This window comes from Cetorhinus maximus, chromosome 14 (genome assembly GCF_964194155.1).
Source record: "Cetorhinus maximus chromosome 14, sCetMax3.hap1.1, whole genome shotgun sequence".
Classification (NCBI taxonomy): domain Eukaryota; kingdom Metazoa; phylum Chordata; class Chondrichthyes; order Lamniformes; family Cetorhinidae; genus Cetorhinus; species Cetorhinus maximus.
The window spans coordinates 98,148,471-98,154,678 of record NC_135892.1 but is presented as its reverse complement, the minus strand read 5'-3'; positions in this window follow the sequence as shown (position 1 = coordinate 98,154,678).

The window sequence follows — 6,208 nt, the reverse complement described above, 5'->3', positions numbered from 1 at the left end:
TCATCTAACAAGAAACACAGGCTCAGTTAAACCACCATGCGACAGATTAGTTTCACCTCAGTAATGATGTGCTGTTGCAATTGTAATACAATCTGCCATTTGTATTGAATGTTGCAGACACTGAAATAATAAAGGAAAAACAGAATGCATTTATAGGTTTAGTTAAAATCTCTGATAGGTGAAAGTCAGCACTTAGGTGGCAGTGGGCCAAGAATTCTTGACTGAAGGGCAGGAGGAACAACTCAACTTTCCTAGTTACAGGGTTTTCAGGCGTGATAGAGGGAGCAGGATTAAAAAAGCGGGTTTGCAATATTGGTTAAAGAAACAATTATGGCTGTGAGGAGGGTTGATATGGTAAAAGGATCATCAAATGAGGCCAAGTAGGTTGAACTGAACAAAAGAAGGGCAATCACAATGCTGGGTGTGTACTATTGATACCCCTTCCCCAAACAGAGAGAGATAGAAGAACAAATTTCTGAAAAGTGAAAAAACAATAGAACAGTAGAGATAGTAGACAATAGAGATTTCAATTACCCTAATATTAACTGAGATAGAATCAGTATAAAAAGGTATGGAGGGTGCAGTATTCTTAAAATGCATTCAGGAGTACACTTTTAGCTAGTATGTAACAAGCCCAACAACAGAAGCAGCAATTCTGGGCTGAGTTTTAAGGAATGAAGCTGGACAGTTGAAAGGGGTATCAGTGGGTGAACATTTATGTGGTAGTGATAACTATTCAGTTAGATTTAGCATCATTATAGAAAATGAGAAAGATAGATCAGGAGCAAGAATTCTTGATTGGAGAAAGGCCAATTCTACTAAGCTGAGATATGATTCAACAAAAGTAGACTGGAAACAGCAACTTGGAAGGTAAATCAGTGGCAAAGCAGTGGGAGGCATTTAAAGTGGAACTAGTGAGAGGACTCAGAGAAAATGTCTTCACAATGGATAGAACTCCAAAATCTAGAGTCCCTGGATGTTAAGGCAAAAAAAAGGGAAACTTACACCTGATACCAAGTGCTCAATACTGCAGAAAGCCTAGAGGAGTATAGAAAGTGCAGGGATGAAATTAAGAAGGAAATTAGGAAAGCAAAGAGAGGGCAAGTAAAATCATGGAAACCCCCCAATAATGTTTTAGCAATGCACAAATATCAAGAGAATCACTAAGGAAAGAGTAGGGCCAATTAGAGACCAAAAAGGTCACCTATGTGTGGAGGTGGAATATATGGACAAAGTTCTTAATGAATACTTTGCATCTGTCTTTACAAAAGAGGGGGAATGACGCAGACATTGTGGATGAGGAAGAGTGTGAAATATTGGGTGGGATAAACATAGCGAGAGAGGAAATCTTAAGGGATTGAGTATCTTTGCAAATAGATAAATCCCCAGGGCTGAAATGCATCCCAGATTGTTAAGAGGAGAAACAGTGGAAATAGCACAGGCTCTGACCATTTTTCAGTCCTCTCCAGTTTCACATGTGGTGCGAGAGGACAAGATGACTGCTAATGTTATACCATTGGTGAAAGAGGGATAGACTGAGTAATTTCAGGTCAGTCAGCCGAACCTCGGTGGAGGGCAAATCATTGGGAAAATTTGAGGGACTTGAGTATTAAGTAAAATTTGAGTATTAATCATCATTTAAAAAGGCACAGATTAAGCAAGGACAGCCAACATAGATCTGAGGGAAGGTCAAGTCTGATTAACTTGGCTGCATTTTTTGAGAAGGTAACAAGAATTTTAGTAAGGCTTTTGACAAAGTCCCATATGATAAATTGGTCCGAAAAATAAAATCTCATGGGATCCAAGAGCAAGTGGCAAATTGTATTCAAAATTGGCTCAGTGGCAAGGAGCAAAGGATAATGGTTGACTTGTGTTTTTCTGGTAGAAGGCAGTTTACAATGGGATTCTGCAAGGTTCAGCATTAGGTCCCCTGCCTTTTCAGCTATATATCAGTGAATTTGACTTAAATGTAGGGAGCATGATCAAGAAGTTTGCAGATGATACAAGAATTGACCACGTGGTTGATAATGAGGAAGAAAACTGTAGACTGCACGAAGAGGTCAATGGATTTCTCAGGTGGACAGAAAAGTGGTAAATGGAGTTCAATCCAGAGAAGTGTGAGGTAATGCATTTGGGGAGGGCAAACGAGGCGAGTGAATACACAAATAGTAGGATACTGAGAAATGTGGAAGAACGGAGGGACTTTGGAGTCCATGTCCACAGATCTCTGAAGGTAACAGGACAGGTAGATAAGGTGATTAAGGCAGCATGTACTTTCCTTTATTGATTGAGGCATACAATATATGACGAGGGAAGTTAATGTTAGAACTGTAGACCACAGCTAGGGTTAATCTGTATAGTCTGGTCATCATATTACAGGATGTGATGGGAGTAGAGAAGGTACAGATGATATATACGAGGTTGTTGCCAGTAATGGACAATTTTGGCTGTGAGGAAAGATTGGATAGGCTGGGGTTGTTTTCTTTGGAACAGAGGAAGGTGAGGGGAGATTTAATTAACGTATAAAATTATGAGGGGCCTAGTAAGAGTGCAAAAGGCAGCTCTTTTCTGTTAGCGGAGAGGTCAGTAACCATGGTGCATAGATTTAAACTAATTGGTGGAAAAATTAGAGGAGCATTGAGGAGAACCTTTTTCACCTAGGTGCTGGAATTTGCTTCCTGAAAGGGTGGTAGAGGCCAATACCGCCAACACATTTAAAAAGTACTTGAATGTACAGTTGAAGTGCTGTAATCCACAAGGCTCTGGACCAAGTGCTGGAAAGTGGGATTATGTTGAATAGGTCTTTTTTGGCAGACACTGACATAAAAGGCTGAATGGTCTCCTTCTGTACTATACATTTCTATGATTCTTAGGTTTTGTATTGCATTTATGTGGCAGCCAGTACGATGTGTTGAAATATTCTAATATATGAAATAAAGATCAAACTAGATTTCAGAATTGTGTTTCTTAAATGACAAAGAGAATATTTTTTCTAATCTTCACTTAACAGGAAGACTTCACGGTCAGTGGATAAAAGTTCAGCAGATTAAAGTTCTCGTCACAAAATCTTCATGCCCAAGCGAGAAGCGTACCTCCAAATGCACTGATATATGTGGCTCTCTCTGCTGTCTAATAGGTGCCAAAGTATATGAACAGATTTGTGCTGGAGCAAGGATTTGCAAACTTGTTTTCTGTGTTTCTGCACTACTCATACCCCAACTTGAGTTAGATGTTTGTTTAGCTCCCAAAGAGAAAATGTATTTCTGAGGGAAAATAGTTTGTGTCACCTTGGAGGGAAATAAACAATGCTATGGTCATTTCTCAATGAATTTACATTACCTTCCTGAACCTCATCTGAAACACAAAATTCATCTTGTAAGATTGAAATCATTGATGGGACTGTCTCCACCCTCCAAATTGCTCCCAGACTCCAAGCCATCCTAGTCCTGTAATCTGTCCTTTTAGCATGACTCTCCCAGCCATGGGAAAGCTCACTTTAGTCAATGAGTTCCACTTTCTTCATCCACAATGTCTTTTCCAAGCAATTCCTGACCATGCAACTCTCCTTTCTGACACTTATGCTAGCTAACATCAGTAGTTTTGTTTCCTCATGCATCTTCTTTGAAAACCACCATCACCCCTTTCTCACAAAACCTACTCCTGATCTATTCATCTAATTCCAATCCCTTCCTAAGGTTTTTGTACCAATGGGGCTGCATTTTGCAGGGTGGGGATGGAGGGGTGGACTGCTGTACCCGGAAGGAAAGTTAGCCAGAAGCCGAAATAATCAGAACAAACACACCCCATAGCCATAGCACACTTGGGGTGGGCTAAATTGTTTGGGACTTCCACCCCAGCCAAACTGGTTGGCCAGCAGCTCCAGCAGTGCCAGAGCTCAGTAGCGGGTGCTGCCAGGACTGCAGGACAAAGATCATGGCTGCCCCAGAAAGATAAGTCTCGGGATTTAGGGCTGGAGAGATCCTAGAGCCCAGGATGGAGGGGGGGGGGCAGGTTTTGGAGGGCACATGGCGCAGAAGGAGGGGGAGGGGGTGACATCTTGGGGAGGGTGCCCCAACGTACACGAGGCACCCCTGCCCCTTCTTTCCCGCCCTTATGGCTTCAGGCCATAAAAACAGCCTGCCCACTCCTGCAGCCTTCCTACGCCAGCCCTATTATGGCATGGGTAGCTTATTATCCAGGTCAGTAGGTTTGCTAACAAGCCTAATTGATGTTTATTTATTTATTTACATAAGGTGGATAGGCGAGTGATTTGGCACCCGCTCACTTAGCATATGATGAGGATCAGCTCGGGGATGGGCAGGAAGGTGATGGTAAAAACAAAAAGCTAAAAGCTACTGCGGATGCTGGAAATCCAAAACAAAAACAGAATTACCTGGAAAAACTCAGCAGGTCTGGCAGCATCGGTGGAGAAGAAATCAGTTAACATTTCGAGTCTTCACGACCCTTCGGCAGAACTGAAGCATAGTTAGGAGAGGGGTGAAATATAAGCTGGTTTAAGGTGGGGGGGCGGGGGGAGAGAGAAGTTGAGGGTGTGGTGATTGTGGAGATAAGCAAGCAGTGATAGGAGCAGATAATCAAAAGATGTCACAGACAAAAGGATCAAAGAGGTGTTGAAGGTGGTGATATTTGTCTAAGAAAAGTGCTAATTAAGAATGGAAGACAGGACACTCAAGGTACAGCTCTAGTGGGGGTGGGGTGGAAAGACTAACAAAGTTTTAGTTTTAGATTTAAAAATAATGGAAATAGGTGGGAAAAGAAGAATCTATATAAATTATTGAAAAAAAGGGAGGGGGGAGAAACGGGGTGGGGATGGGGGGAGGGGGAGTTTAAGATCTAAAGTTGTTGAATTCAATATTCAGCCCAGAAGGCTGTAAAGTGCCTAGTCGGAAGATGAGGTGTTGTTCCTCCAGTTTGCGTTGGGCTTCACTGGAACAATGCAGCAAGCCAAGGACAGACATGTGGGCAAGAGAGCAGGGTGGAGTGTTAAAATGGCAAGCGACAGGGAGGTTTGGGTCTTTCTTGCGGACAGACCGCAGGTGTTCTGCAAAGCGGTCGCCCAGTTTGCGTTTGGTCTCTCCAATGTAGAGGAGACCGCATTGGGAGCAACGAATGCAGTAGACTACTGCATTCGTTGCTCCCAGGAAGGTGATGGGCTAGCCACCCGACCTATTTTACGTACCCCCTACCCACCCTGCTGAAAACACGCCTGGCGGGGGCACATAAAATCCAGCCCCATGTCTTCCATCTCTGAGCCCTTCTTCCCAATAGTACTCCCAGTTTGGCTTCCACCTAACAGCCCTAGCCAGTGTAATATTGTTTGTGACTGCAACAGTAATACATTATCGCTGGTCAAACCTTCTGCAGAATTCAATAAAATGCATTTCTTGCAAAGGCTTCTCTTCCCCCAGTACCATAGTCCCCCAAGGATCAATTCTTGGCCTCCATCGTCCTTCAGATGTTGTCCCCAATGATACAACTGAAGGCACAATCAGCTTTCATATCATATACTGATGATACCCAGCTCTACTTCTCAACCATTTCCATGCCATCAGACTGCTTGTCTAGTCCTAGATGAATCAGAACTTCATGCAGCTAAACATCTGGAAGACTATAAAGGCATCTTCAGCAGCCACCCTCCCCCACCTCCATCCCTCCCATGCACAAACTCCACTTCATTGCCTCTATTAAATCCTTCTCTGGGCACCCTCTCAATGCAAGCTTGACCTTTCACAATCTTGGTACTCTATTTGAATAGGAGCTGACTTTAAACCCCACAACTTTTCCATCACCAAGAGCAATTTCTTCCATATCCACTACCTCTCTTACTTCTGCTCCTACCTCCATCTCTTCACTGATATTATTATCGGCTCCTTTGTCGCTTCTAAACGTGATTTTTTTCAGTGCTCTTCTTGATGGCCTGCTCCGCCTTGTCCAAATCCTGAGTCCCTCATTTTGTCTCAATCCTACTCGCCCAATATTTCAATCCTTGATCCACACTCGTTTACTATCCTCCAACGTATTGTATTTATAATCCTTACATTCATTTATATAATCACAACCAAGCCATATACTACCTCTGATGTCCTCCTGTGTACTCCATTTCTGATTCTGATGGCTTGTGCATTTGTGCTTCCCCCCCATCCTTTTTTGTCCAAAGATTGGCAATGGAGCCTTTAGCTGTCTCAGG